Consider the following 16,422-nt stretch of genomic DNA (forward strand, 5'->3'; position numbering starts at 1 on the left):
GCATTTTTATTAAGATGGTCTCAAGTTGCACTGAAATATAATTGTAAAAAAAATGCCAAAAAAAAGCCTTCATAGACCCAAACAAAAGAATGGTGGTTATGAAGGGGAAAGGGATGGGGGGAAAGTAGAAAAGGGTGAAAGGATCAAATGTATGGTGACAGAAAGAGACCTGACTTTGGCTGGGGAGCATACAATGCAATATACAGATGTCGTATTATAGAAGGGTACACTTGAAATGTATATAATCTTATTAATCAATGTCATCACAATAAATTTAATAAAACTTTACAAAGAAACATTTTAAATGCAAAAAAAAGAAAAGAAATATGAACATCTACCCTCCTCAACATTCCAGATTCCCTCAAAATTTGCAATTACTAAAATCCACTAATTTCTTTTTCTTCCTTCTCCCCACTTTTTTAATTGCACAAATAAGCATCAGACTAAACATTTGTTTCAAGTATGCAAATTTAAAAAAATAATGAATACTATTAAAAGCTCCCTTTGTCTTCCATTGTAATAAAATCTGTTGTTTCATCAGTCTCATTAGAGTAGGTTTTGACCTATCCCGGAAAGCCACTCAAATGTGCATGCTCATCTGTGAGCTGACAGGAATCAGGGGGATGATTGCTACTGCTTCCTCCCCCATGGACTGTTATATGATTCTCCATGGAAATGATCATAATAGGTCCACAGCACTGTCATCTCACATGAAGGGGAGGACCTCATCAGTAGGCTGAAAGCCAGGAAATAGGATGTGCCTAAATTTCTGAGTGGTACAGCAACATCCTCTGATGGTTAGTGATGTGTTTTCCTAATCATGGTACACTTTTTAGAGAGAACGTGAAGATCTCACAGTCTGTTTCTTTATCAAAGGACAGGATCTAGAAAAATACTATCAGTGAGCATCTTGATGTAGCTATTCACAAAAATGTAAATAAATATAAATAAAATAAATAAAGATAAATTGCTGAAAGCATAGTCATTGCAGAAATTACCACCCAACCAGGGTTTTCGACAAGTTATATTGCAGGTGTGTTAAATGACAGCACAAGAAATTTGATTTTGCTTAGATAATTATTATTTTCTTAATTTGGGACCATATGTGGTTCTTATTTTTAAAATACGTTCATCCAAAACTTAAGGCCTTTAAAAAAATTGTAATGGGATGCCTAGATTGAGACGACAGGGGGGTCCTCGGGTTACGACAGTTTCAACATAACAATGCTTCGAGTTTAGGATGCTCAGTCCCATAAAAACTTTAAAAAATTGAGATGTGAGTGTTTTGGATTAAACCTTTAGTGTCGTACTTACGGACTAAGTGGGCAAATTAGTTTGGTTGCACAGGGCAGAAGAATATGCAGTATTCTTTTTCTGTGGCTTACTTGTGTTTTTATGTCCTAGATCATGATTTTACAACTGTGTTAGGATAGGTAAGTCACTCAGGCTAGGCTGTGTTTCAACTTAAACTAAAATTTGGGTTGCATCACTGTCGTCGGAACAGAACTGTGTTGTAAGCCGAGGACCCCCGAATGTGTTCCCTAGATTTTACAGTTGCAAGGTATCTGACCGTTTTGACAAAGGTTTCTTTCATTTTTATCTACCATTTCCACAATGAAGGCATCAAGCAATTGAATCAATAAATTAAGTACCTCAATAAATTAAACATCCACAATTTCTATAAGAATGCAACAAGCAACATCTTGGGCCAGATGATTATATTGATTTCCCTTACTTTTGTTTACTCCATGTAAACAAAGGTTTACCTAAGCCAAATGGTTGATGAAAAATAGCATACTTCAGAGAAAAGAATGTGTTAAATAAATTAATACACTTGTTAATGTGGCAAAATATTTTCAGATGATGATATTTAAATAATCACTCAGGAGGGAAGTTTAGGTTTCTTTCTCATGCTCTGAATTCTTTTCTTTCCTTCTTAGTTGCCACTGGGATAGCTATGAGCTGAAGGCAGCCCTGAGTGTGACACTCAGTCCTGACCCAGACACTCAGTCTTGACACAGATATTCATGTGATTCTGATAACCAGCTGAAGTCACCAGTGACCCACTGGTCATGACTCTGCTCCTTTGCATCAGCCCAAGCATTGACTTGGTTCAATATATATTATTCTGATCAATTCTCCTGAACACCCCAAAACTGTACAACAAACTCTTGTCCTTCCAATGAGGGTTAATTTATATACTTCTCTTCTGTGTGTTTTTAAACATTATGTGTTTCCATTTTTATATTAATTAGCCATGATTAATATAATTTCATTATATTCCCTCTATATATTTCACTAACTCTAATGTCAAGTCCTGTTAATTAAAAATTCTTAATATTCCACTTTAAGAAATACCCTCTTCTAAGTCTGAATGTTTTGAGATGATCATAATTAGCAAGGAAGAGGTTTATACATAAATCTTTGGCTACATCTGTAATTTTTCTTCAGGATAAAACTTTTGAAAATAATTTTGTCAAATTGAGAGGTAGTAAAAATGTTCTCATCTAATTTGAATTTTCTTTTTTCTTAGAGGTTGTTTTGCGTCTGTTTGCTGCCATACGTATTTTTTCTATGAGCTGTCTATGTCCTTTGTTTATTTTTCCAAGTCTTAAGATTTTAATAGCTCATTGAATTGCATGTGTAATATGCACTTAAAAGTACAGTTTGGAGGAAAGGCAGTTTAAAATGTAACACACATCATTTATTTATTTCTGTAAGCTTCCCCTTAAAGTTATTTTTAAAATATCCTTAATTTTCATTAAAATGCCATTTCATGAACCAGACAGGCAGTTTAAATGTCCAAAGACAGTGTTAGACTGCCACCTAGTATTTCAGTGTGGAGCTGCCCAAAACATTCGCCAAAGGTTTTCCCATATTCATAACATGCAGAATATGGTAAACACAAAAATGTCACCTTATGTCCTGAATCCAGAAAGGCTAAAGACGAATGTCAATGAATGCAAAAGCCAAAACTCCCATCGACTCAGAAACGAAGTAGGCTATATATACTCCTTATATTTAACACTTGTCACTATTTACTTTAGCAACAATGAGAAGATCACCACTATGAATGTCAAGAAAGCTTGGCTCCTTATTCTTACTGTACCGGGAAAAGATATAATTTTCTCTCGTGAATTGCTGAGTGTCTTCGGGATTCAACTTTTCTATAACACAAACAAAGACAAAGAAAAGCTGTCCTCGTACCCTTCACCTTCCTCTGGAGTGTGTTCACATTAGCAGTGGGTCCTAGAGAGAATGGTGGCTCCCTGGGGGCTATAGTAGCTGTGGAATCAGAGTCAGCATTGGTCCCAAGCTTGGCTTCTTCCTGGTCCCCTTTCCTTTCTTTCTGTTCCTTCCCCACAAAGGTGGGAGGCACTTCTCAGGTGGAAATGCTAGACCACAGGGTAAGGGTTTTCAACCTTTTTACAAATGGGAACTGGTGGAAATAGGAGAATTATTTCCGGGACCACTAAGGCAGAAATCGCCTTGAGCATAAGCAAATTCGGCTAAGATCATCAGTTCTATAGTCTTCATACAACATCAGGATGGTTAACTCTTTCTCAAACTGGCACCAAATTTCTGGTGGACTGGTCCGTGGACCAGTGGTTGAAAACCTCTGAGTTTGGGGGGAAAGGAAGACAAGTGGTAGGAGAAGTAAAACTTCACAATTGGCTTGTCTACAACAACAATGACAACACTCAGAGTCATGTCACCACACAGCATCCAGCGTTTGTGTTGGACATGGACTGCTTACTCTTGACAACTTCCTGATCTTTCTAAATTTCTCCCCAGCCCCTTCCCACCTTCTTCATGTGCTCCTCTTCTTCCTTCCACAGGCTGTAAATGTTCCCCAAAGAAGTCTTAGTCATCTGCTCGCCTTTCTTCTACTGCTGCCCTAAAAAAATGACTTATTTACACATCTTAAACTCAGTGGTGGGGTTCAAATAATTTAACAACTGGTTCTCTGCCTTGATGACCATTTGAAATATTAAAAAATGATATACCAAAAGGTAGTTTATTATTTCATGCATTTTATACTTATATAAGAATAATAAAAGAGGTACATAAAACTAGATTATGTTATAAAAAAGAGATTTAAAATATTAAATAAAACATGACAGAAAACAATAAAACTGTTATTTAAGATATTTCCATATTGCTTCTTGATTGGCGTTCTCACTTGCAATTTTTTTCACCTATGGACAGAATGAACATTACTACGAGTGCTTAGAATACGCTGTTGCACAATTGAACATTAAAAAAGAATAAGGAGCCTGACCTGTGGTGGCACAGAGGATAAAGTGTTGACCTGGAAAAGGTGAGGTCACCGGTTCGAAAACTTGGGCTTGCCTGGTCAAGGCACATGTGAGAGTTGATGCTTCCTGCTCCTCCCCACCTTTCTCTCTCTCTCTCTCTCTCTCTCTCTCTCTCTCTAAATGAATAATAATAATAAAAATTTTTAAAAAGAATAGGAATATAAATTTGTGATTTCCACATTGGGTGGCTGCCCAGGTGCCCATCTTAGAGAGAACCCTGATTACAAGTGCCATTTTAACAACCAGTTCCCCGAGCTCAACAAAAAATCAGGTATTGGTTTTGCCAAACCAGTGTGAACCGGCTGAATCCCACCGCTGTTTAAACTCATAAAGCTTGACTAAACAACCTTTAACTGCCCAGCAGAGCCCTCACTGGAGTGCCAGTCATGAATGCCCAGCTGCCTGCTGGGATTTTTGATGTTCTACCACCCTGAAAACCATCTCCTTCTTCACAATGTTTAACCATACACTCACAGAATTGGGGACAAAATAATTTCTGTTCAATTGTTTCTCTTGCTCACTACTTCCTTTCCATCAACAAGGGGCTTATTAGGCACGCTCAGATCATTGTAACCCTATGTCTTTTGATCTTTTAACCCAGATTTCCTAAGCAGAAACCCACTTTCCCCTACTGTGCAGTGATAGCATCATTGTCTCTGTGTGCCTTGCAATGAGGGCGGGTAAGCCTACTCAGATCCATCCAGCGCATCCGACCGCACCTGCCACATTAGATATCTTCAATACTGGCCTTTTTGCAACAGTCCCAACTCCTAATCTTGGCATTCTAGGCCCTTTTCACTATAGTTCTAATCTTTCTCTTAACCTTCTCTTTCATTCTTTCTCCCCACCCCAACTTACCAGGATTCCTGTGCTCCAACCAATCTATTTCCCCAGGATTCTCAGTTCATGACATCTGAAGACCTGTTACTCAAAGTGTGGTCTGTGACCCATAGCATCGGTAATGCAGACTCTCAGGCCCACTCCAGATTTTCTGAATCAGGATCAAAAGTTTAATAAAGACCCTGGAAGATTCACAAGCACATTAAAAATCTTAAAAAGCACAAACTCTCAGCTGCCTGTCTTTACCACTTCACCTAGTTATTTTATAAATGGTACATTCACAATCTAAACTATCTTGTTTGTTTGTTTGTTTTTATTGCCTACCACATCCCATTTGGGACAGAAGCTTCATGAGAGCCAAGACCTCATCTTATTTACTATGTTTTTATGAAGCATTCAATACAAATTATTGAGAGTCCATTCTGAGTTCATTCCCTTATTCTCACTATTATTTATGCCATATCCCCCAATCTACCTTACCTTCTCTCCTCCTTTTCTGATCTTATCTATGTCAAATCCTAACTTCTCCAAAAATACCTTTTTTCAAACATTTTAATCACACTGCCTCTCTGGTTTTCCAGTTACTCTAGGGTCAATTCAAACACCCAATCACACACAGTCACTTCAGATGTTTCTTGCACATTATCTCCAACCAGAATATAAACTTCATGAGGGAAGTCTGTGTTTTACCCCTTTTGGGTGCATGCTGGTGAGTGCATTCATTCGGTGAGAAAAGAAAGACCCACCAAAAGAGTTACAAAGAAAGCTTGTAAAAGCTAAAACTTACAAAATGGTTTGGGCAGGTCTCTTTACAAAAAGACACTCCCGTGAATGGACTTTGGGTGGGTCCTATCGAAGCTGGCATCTGCTTTCCTATTATAATTGGGCTGATGCATGTTATTTAATTCTTATAATGTAATCATATCACTTTCCAGTTACCGTTTTACATTTTAATATTGTTATATACTCTCATTGAGATTACCTTTAAATAATTTTCTTATTATAGAATGAAATTTGCATCTAAAGCTGTGTTTGGAAATTCCATATTACATTTTTGCTATAGTAAGATTCAGTTTGAATTAACTTAGCTGAGGACACGAGCTCCTAGCTTCCCCTTGGTTTTTCAATAGGACCTTATTTTTGAATGTGAAAGTAGGGCTAATCTCAATGATGGTAAAATAAGAAGTACTTATTTTAGGGGTTCTGATTATATTAACATGTCAGTAGATTTGGAAATCCCAACACGTGTTGCAGTTTCTGTTCATTCTTACGCTGTGTGTGGCCCATGTCCCAAACATACAAAGAGGGGTTGACTAATCAATGCATGGACCTTGATAACATGTCTCTAAATGCCATAAAGAATTACAGAAAGTAATAGTTCATATCACAGACACAATGCAAGTTGAAAAAGGTTCCCAGCCTTAGATTAAATACTCATCCCATACACATTATCTAACTTTATTCTGGTTTTTCATCTATTTTTTTCACCTCCAAAGTGGTATTTAGAATAAAATTTTTATGCCCCCTTTCATGATATGAAATAGAAAATACCTTCACATCAAAAAGAAGGAGAATTGTGAGAAGTATTTTAGCACCTAAAAATGAAGTGTAGGAGAAGTCTGAATTCTCTGCCCACCCACAGAACAAAGAGGTCCAAAATGAAGAGAACATTGGGGAAATTGAGTCACGAGACCTTGGCTTCCAATGGATTTGATTTATACCAAAGCCAAATGCAACGTCGCCCTTACTAAACATGTACATGGGAAGGAGAAAACTAAAATACTATTTTTTTTCTTCTGGACCCAAAAGAAATAAAATTCAGCAAGGAAGATGAAGTCAGTCATTCAAAGATCAGAAAAAATGTTCCTTCTAAGCCTCTGAGCTGAAATTCAAATTTTGTAAAATTTTGATAAATCACTCCTCTAATTACATTGTAATTATAAACTAGCCAGTCTGGTTTGAGTTTCTTCAATTCCGCATTGAGGGTGGTGCTTTATTATTTGGTTATCATTGCTCATTAAAAACCACAGAAGCATGTTAAATAATAGGGTTGGGGTTTTTCAGAGTAGTGTGAGCTGACTGTTTCCCTGCTGGGCTGAGGACAACGTTCTCTGTGGTTTCCTACGTGGTTGAGCGAGAACCACCAGCATTGCGGCCACCGCTCTCTGCTGGCCCATCGCCTCATCTGAGGTGCTCTGCCCGCATCTGCACTCTAAACAGGCAACCTGGTGTATCTGCTCTAAGCTGGCTCACTTGTCTTGATATTATAAATACTTGATGTGTGTTTTTCCCCTTGGCAGTGCCAGTGTTTAAATTGAAGCTAGTGGAGCACCAAAGACAGAGGTCTCAACGTTAAACTTTGAGATTTGCTATTTTGCATATTTGCTATTAGAACTACGAATATTAGCTGCCTAATCAGGTGTGGGATAATTACAGAACATTTGAGGGAAAGTACAGAGGGGAAAGTTTTCCATCTTCAAGGAAAGAAAGCTTGGGTGTGATATTTCTAAACAGCAAGAGACTGCAGCTTGTTTTGCTTCTACAACATTATGTCCATTATTTGTTTGCTTTTCTGAGGAGTCAGCTAAATAACTACTCTCCTAGGTAAAGGGTTTGAAGAAGATGCGAAGGGTATCTGAGTTTATGTTTTAATCTATAATTCTAAAGGAATTTAGATAATCTGATTTCTTGTATGGTTTTTTTTCCTCAAAGGTGTAATCAAAATGAACATAATTACCATTTACAAAAATTATTTAATTAATATATTTTTAATTAATAAGCTACAAAGATTCCTAAGTCCTTCAAGCACTCCTATCCAGTGGGACAAAATTAAAACTCATAAACATAAAAAGGACAAAGTTCAAAACAAGAAGATCTAACAGATGAATTATAAATACAGTAAGAGAAATAATAGATATAATTTTCCCCATCTTCAAATTCAGGGTTCAGTGAGTTCAGTAAGAAGCACTTTAAAGTTTTACCAGAGCCACTAAGAGAGTCTCAAATGCTGCTTTTACAACATGCCCACTTGAACTACACTTATTGAAGACCCATCCACTTTTGAAATGAAGTTACTCTTGTGGATCTGGTCATCATGAATAATGGGCAAAATCCTCTCTGTTTTCTGCCCAAGATGTGGAACTGCCACCTAAGAATGATCTCCAGTGAGGAAAGTAAAGGAAGAGAGAAAGAGACTAGACCTTTGAGCTAACCAGCAATATGGCCTCTGAAATTTTTGTCTAGAAGACTCTCTTTCCAAGGACAGACATGATTAAAAACCAAGGAGAGATTACTGAAACAAACAAGTGATCTAGCCCAAGGCCATTTTTGGCATATACATGTTTTCTCTTTTTCAGAAATTAAAGGCATAAATATATGAAAAGGACTCAAACAAGAGACAACAATTGTTTGCCTCAAACCACAGACATTTTACCTGACATTTTAAAATGGACTTGATTTGCTAAACTTACAAAGGCTAACCAGTAAATTTCAACTCTAATAGGAAACCTGGCTCTGATGAAGCCAACTTACTATGCCAGGAAGTGCCGAGAAGTAGACAACAGCCACACCTGTGAGTGGCAGTAATAGAGAGACAGAGACAGACACAGGTATTCAAGGGGTATCATTAGTCTAGGTGGGTCAGTGTTAGCATGTGAGTGACAACAGTGGGCTGGCCAAGGCGACACCAAAACAATGAACAGAGAACAATGACAAGGGTCTGGATTCAGAAAGACAAGACTAGTAGCCAGCAGAAAAAAAGGAAAAGGGAAAAGCAGATGCATGACTTACACGTAACACATGCCATCATTCCCCCAACCACACCTAAGGGTTTGCAAGAGAATATGAGGAATGAGAAAACCTGAAGTTCCGTCATGGAGCATACGGCCATCTTTCTCTCTTGCATGTCTTTGTTCCTTGCTCTAGAATGGTCCGAATTCAATGCTTCCATGACATCCCCTCCCATTCTCCAGTCTCCTCCCCAGTCAGGCTTTCCTTATCCACTGAAACTGCTCCTGTCTAAGCCAACAATGAGTCAAACACGGGTTGTCTCTCCTCAGTCTTCCCTCCAGGGCACAGTGTTCAAACCTCTGTTCTATACATGCTCATTTTAAAGATCATCTTAATCAGTTCTGTAGGCTTTAAATATATCTTTGCTCCCCAGTTTAATTCTTCATCCTCAAATTCTCCTCTGAACATCGGATTTGTCTCACAAAATATCTATTTGACATCTCCACTTGGAACTTGATTGAACATCTCAAAGTCAATGCATCTAAAACTAAACTCTTGATTTCCACCACTAGCCACACATCCCAAAACTTCCCTTCCTGAAGTATTCCTCATCTCAGAGTCTACCAATGAAGATGCTTCTCCTATGTCACACCTCACATCAGCCCTCATATCAGCTCTACTCACTTCTCACCACTTCCATCATTACTACCCAAACCCAAGCCCTTATATTGCAATTGCTTTCCAACTGGTCTTCCCACGTCCACTTTCATCTTATTACCAATTGATTCCAACATAACAGTCTGAAAAATCTTTCTGAATAATGATTCAAATCATGTCACTCCTTTGCTCAAAACCTATCATTCAGACTACAATTTAAATTTTTCATTCTTGCCTACAAATATTGCCTAATCTGATCCCCATCCACTTTACAATCTAACTTTTTATTAACTTTTTACTGAGCTCTATCTACACTGGCCTCCTTGATGATTAAAAAACAAAATCCAAGCACACACCTAATTCAGGACAGTTGAATATATTATTCCCATAACTGAGATACTCTTCTCTCAAATCTCTGCATACCTTTCTTCCTGCAGAAACCTTCAAGGCTCTGGTTTACCACCTCTCAGAAAAGACTTCCTCAGTCTCTGTGAAACAGAACACATCCCATCCTCCTTCCACCTTGCTTTGTTTTCTTCCTAGTACTTTCACTGTTTGACCATTTGACACATTAAATATCTATTCATCTGTGATAGGATTTCTCCAAGTGGAACACACACTTACAGAGGGCAGAGAATTCTGTGGAGTTCATTGTTATATCTTCAGCACTTAAATCTATGCCTGGTCAGCAAAAGCATCTCATAAATAGCTATTGTTTGTTGAACAGACAAAGGCTATACCATTCCAACAAATAAAATTGATCTTGTTTTAATAAAGCATTTAGGTGACCTCAGCTAAGATTCACAAATTAAAGGGGCTTTAAGTATACTCATTATATTCTCAAAGAGAGGAAACAATTGGCTCTTAAAAGACAAAAAAAGTACATTTTCTAGAAGGATGATAAAGATAGAAAAGTCTTCACTAAGATACATTGCAGGTAGAGATGCCCTAGCAATTGCCTAAGTGTCAATGGAGAACACAGGCTCTCAGACTCCAAAGCCAAGTACCAACTAACTGGCTTTCAGAGCCTTCGAAACCATGGATCCCTTATTTGTTCCAAAGGTGACATTTCACACTTGAATGCCTACAGACCATTCAAGTAAAGAGAAAAGGTGAAGGAGGCCTAAAGGGATGAACTGGAGAGAGCAGACCATGTCTGGGGGGCAGCTGTGCTGCTCAGCTCCAGCCAGGTCCCAGGAAGGAATGTCGGAGTGCAAGGATATTTGCAGCTCCGTTGACAGAATTCCCTGGAATTTGACTTGACCCCCCAGCTCTATGGAGTGAGTTTGTTGTCACTGCATTTGTTTCATAGGAATCCACTCCCCCCTCCTTTGGAGGCCAACACTGTGAGACAATCACTAGAAGTCTGCCTGTGCATTCTGCCTGCCACAGGTCATCCATTTGCAGCCTTGATATTTAAAGCAATAGCTGCCAGCCATCCTGTTAGAGACACTGTTATGTCACAACCAGTGTTGAAGTGTACCACAAAGAATTTATTGTTTCATAAGCATTAAAGGACAGACTTTTGCAAATTTTGTTATTTTTAATGAATTAGGTTGTTTCCAATCATGTCAATGCCTTTCTTGTTGTGTACTTACATTCTGATAGGCATCTTTGAACTGAAGATAAAAGGGTGAAGTTTACATATAGAAAATTAGAAACTTCCTACCTAGGAGTATGTGCTGCATTCTAATATCATTGTTTCTGTGTCGACCATGATAGATTTAAAAAGTTGAGAACAGTTGCTTTAAAACTACCCCTGTAGGAGCATATAATATTTTCCATTAAATTGGGACTAGAATTTTTAATTATATATAAATTTAGTTCCATTAAATAGAAAAGAATGTGTTGGCAGGAAGTCATGCCAGAACACTTAGTCTGAATTATAAGGTCCTTGAAAAAAAAATCCCTTAATACTTTTCCAACTTTACCTCCCACTCTAGACCTTTTAATTCTAGCCACCAACCCACAGATTGTACTGCTCACATTTTTATATCCAAGCTTTGCCCATGATATGCTTCACTTTGCATACCTTATCCCCTTCTCCTCTCTCTTCTTATTTAAATCCTGGTCTGCCTTTAAGGTTTAAGTGATTTTCACATTATTCATAAACTCTTCCTTCACCATTATGGCCCACAGGGATCTGTCCTTCTTTGGAGATGCTAAAATTATACTGTGGAGTGTGTATTATATGGCCTTATGGTGGCAGCTTCCCCTTCATGACAGGACAGAAGGAACTAGTTGTGTTGCCTGAGCAATGCAAGGGGTGGACTGTTTTAGATATTGCTAGCCCCTTCTTCATAGCCCCTTGTCAGCCCCAGAAATCACTCTCATGCTCTCTGAAATAGATATGGTGTCAGTCATTTCCCCTTTATAATGTCCCAGGGTCTCATGTTCACTAATTCTTTTAACAAACTGTGAGAAGATGGGCTTTAGGCCTTTTCTTAAAAAAAGGAATTTCAAAAAGATTTGTAAAGCAATTTTTAAGACTTGAGGGTCACTAATAAAGCATGTAGCATTCAGTTTGACTGGCAACAATGGAAAAGTCAAAATAAACAAGATAACATTTTTTATGTCTCTCAAAAATGTTGGCATTAAGTGATCTAGGGTTAGATGCCATTCAGCAGTGCCGGGGTCCCAGGTTCCCTCTCTCTTGTTGCTCCTCAGACCATGGGTTCATCCCCTAGTCACCTCTGTCTGAGATGGCTGCTCCAGCCTCAGCCATCACATCCACATTCCAGCTGGCAAGAATGAGACAATGAGAAGAGATAAGAATATTGCCTCACTTTAAGGATAGTTTGCAGAACTGAATGGCTTGAAACATTGATCAGAATTTAATTCCATAGCAATGCCGAGCAATAGGGGAAGCTTCGTGTACATTGAGAGGCAACTAGCTACCTCTGCCACAGCTGTTATGCCTCTAGAATGGCAGCAAAGACTGCTCGGGTCAGAATCTGATGCTGGAAAATAGAACATGTACACAGTAAATGAGAAGTGGATATAGATTATCATGCAAAAGCCCACTATTGATCCACCAACACTTTCACACTCCCAGAATGGGGAAAAGGGAGTACAGGGGTGAAATAGGTTTTCAATATGTAGATGAGCAAAATTCAATTTAAGCTTATATTTAAATGCCATGTGCATGCTTCTTGTGATGATCCCAGCTACTTAAGAAGAATACCGAACCTAGAAATTATCACAACACACTCTAGTGTGTTTATAGGAGGACAGTCTGGGTTTACTGCTCAGTATAATTATCTAGAACCATTCAAAAAGTAAGAAAATAATCTTCAGCATTCCAAATCATATGCTGGGTTATATTGGGCCAGAGGATAATATTCTGAGGGACTTGGAGACAAGCAACCATTCAAATTAGCTCAAAGACCAGGCAGAGGAATCAAGATTTTAGCATCTACAAATGGCTAGATAACACTACAGTTGGGATCTGGCCCTGCTGTTACTCTACTTCCTCACACCATATTGAAATCAGTATACAATCTAAAGACTCTCCGCCTCTTTACATTATAGAACACCTGTACCTTAGCACAGAGAAACCAGGGTTACCACTCAGCCCTGAGCTGCAGGAAGAACCATTCTTTGAAAAAGAACACACGGGAAGTACAAGAGGCAGGGCTGTAATAGAGAAGCTTGAAGGGTCTTTGAAAAATCAGGCAAGAATCATATTAACATTCACCATGTTGGTCCTGGGGTCCTGAGATTAAGAGAGGCTGTGAGCATTGCGACTGGAAAGGAGAGCCAGGCTAGAGCAATCAAGTTCCCTCCGCACTGTGAAGTGATGTTGGACGTGCCCCAGATTCTCATGGACCCTAAATTCTACAAAAGGATGAGTTACCTTTGTGTTGTCTTCTTCACTGACTTAAGAAACTCTGTAAAAAAAATTCTTAATAAAGAAAAAGAAATGAGCGAATGGGCATTGAATACATCTTATTTAATGGTTACCAATTGTTTTAAGACATATATTATTCACTTGTGAAGCCATCAGGCCCAGGACTTTTCTTTGTTGGGAGTTTTTTGATAACTGTTTCGATCTCATTTGTTATAATCAGTCTGTTTAGGTTTTCTGATTCTTCCAGATTGATTTTTGGAAGATTGTATGTTTCAAGGAATTTTTCCATTTCATCTAGGTTGTCTAGTTTTTTGGCATACAGTTCTTCATAGTATTTTCTTACAATATTTTGTATTTCAATGAGATATCACCTCACACCAGTCAGAATGGCGCTCAACAATAAAACAACACAGAATAAGTGCTGGCAGGGATGTGGAGAAAAGGGAACCCTCCTGCACTGCTGGTGGGAATACAGACTGGTGCAGCCTCTGTGGAAAACAGTATGGAGATTCCTCAAGAAAGTAAAAATCAACCTGCCTTTTGACCCAGCTATCCCACTTTTAGGAATATACCCTAAGAACACCATAGACCTGTTCCAAAAGGAGAAATGCACCCCCATGTTTATGGCAGCATTGTTCACAATAGCGAAGATCTGGAAACAGCTCAAGTGTCCGTCAGTGGACAAGTGGATTAAAAAGTTTTGGTACATATATACTATAAAATATTACTCAGCCATAAGAAATGATAACATCGGATCATTTACAATAACATGGATGGACCTTCATAACATTATACTGAGTGAAATAAGTAAATCAGAAAAAAACTAAGAACTATATGAATCCATACATAGATGGGACATAAAAATGAGACTCAGAGACATGGACAAGAATGTGATGATAACAAGGGGTGGAGGGGGTGAGGAGAGGGCGAGGAAGGAGAGAGGGGGGTGGAGGGAGGGGAGGGGCACAAAGAAAACCAGATAGAAGGTGACGGAAGACAATTTGACTTTGGGTGAGGGGTATGCAACATAATCAAATGTCAAAATAATCTGGAGATGTTTTCTCTGAACATATGTGCCCTGATTTATCAATGTCACCACATTAAAATTAATAAAATGTGCTCTTCTTATGCAGAAAAAAAAAACCTGTCTATCCCATCAAAAAAAAGACATATATTTAAAAAGGTCACTTTTTACCAAAAAACTAAATAAATAAAATAAAAAAGACCATCATTGGTAAGTCACTAATGAACAAATTTTATCCTTCTTCTCGCTTTCCATTTTTGCTTGGTCAGCAATCAGGTTGAGCTGCATCAGGCTTTATGGGTTTTCCCATGTTTTTAATTAACTTTAAAATATTATTAGCCCAATTATTAGCAATATGTTACAAGACACCAAGACTGCAGCTGTGAATGTGTCTTTATTTAAAAAGCACTGCTATGAGCTAAGAAACTTTCAGCATTCTTATAAACTCTGTCCAGGCTACAGAGATAATTCAGTTTGCAGATTGGTCCCGATTCAAACTTGGCAAAGGAGTGCAAATTACATTTGAGTTAATTTGCTCCCCCTACCGCTCTTCTCTCAAAACATGTAATTCCTATGAGCAATTAGCATCAGTAGACTTTACGCTGGCACTTGGAAAGAAGTACCAACTCATAACATAAGAACCAAAGGTGTGATGTTATTTTAACTTAAGAACTGATGTGTGAAGAAGGAAGAAAAATGTGCTTTTAGATATATCATCTTTCCTCAGGGACACGTAAATAATCCTAAATTTTACCCAGCTTGGAAGGCTAGAATATATAGTAAACTGTTCTGGGCCTTACAAACTCTGGCAATTCTAAAAGGAACAAGAACGAATTCGTCATAAACTCAGCCCCACAGAACATTCTAAATATAGAATCAGCTTGCCTTTGTCCACGGCCTAAATAGCAGGTTCCTTTATTGAATGTGGAACTAATATCTTCAGGTGCAGAAATATTTTGAAAGCCTTTTCAGGGCAAAAATAAAACAAAATGCTAAACCAAAGAGCTCTAGGGATATATACATTCTAATCCAAGTTCACAGACCGTCTGATGTAAAAAATAAAACCGCAGGAACACAGCTCTGCCTGTGCCCCTTTGGCACCTCTTAAATATTGCACTCCGGTGCCTCTCAAACACTGAAGTGCTTTGAATCATTTGGAATCTTTTGGAAAATACAGATTCCCTGGCCTTATCCCCAATGATCCCAACTTCACATCTCAGGTGGAACGCAGAAGTCTCCTGGCGCTGGAATGTTTGGTGTTCTGAGTCTTGAGGTCTTTCTTTAAGAAACAGAATTCTATTTTATATGACTTGCCACCCCCCAAAAAAAGAAAAAAATAGGTGTATAAACAAATAACTTTTCTCTTCTTTGATTCCAATATAAGTGGTCAATTTGGCAATTATGAAAAAGTCACAGCAAATACGAGTCACACTAAGTCAGACAGACTTCTTATGCCCAATAATTTAATTTTAAAATCTTGCTCCTTGTGGGTGATTGCACCAGAACAGTAGAGAAGCACATTTAATCCCCATAAAGCAGTTGAACACAATCATTCTGAGTCATTGGAACAATTTCTCAGAACACCTACTAGCAGGAAATAACTATATAAAGAAAGTAATAATCTGTTAACTTTTAAGATTAATCAAGAAAAATGAAACATCCTACTTTTAGATACATTTGTGTATTTCAGGATGTTTATAGCACCTCCTAGAATGTATCTCACAGTTGACTCAGGGTTTCTTGACCATCGGCACTGTTGACACTTTGGGACGATTCTTTGTTGTTGGAAGTCATTCGGCACATACTAGGATGTTTAGCAGCATCACTGTCTTCTGTCTAGTAGATACCAATTGCACCTCCTCCTCAGCTGTGACAACAAAAATTTCTCTGCTTTGCCAAATGTCCCCAGGTGGAAAAACAAAATCAACCCCAGTTGAAAATTGTCATTTTACTACTAGTCCATGATATTTGTATGATATAATACTTATCCAGTGCCAATATGC

Source organism: Saccopteryx leptura, chromosome 7 (assembly GCF_036850995.1).
Source record: "Saccopteryx leptura isolate mSacLep1 chromosome 7, mSacLep1_pri_phased_curated, whole genome shotgun sequence".
Classification (NCBI taxonomy): domain Eukaryota; kingdom Metazoa; phylum Chordata; class Mammalia; order Chiroptera; family Emballonuridae; genus Saccopteryx; species Saccopteryx leptura.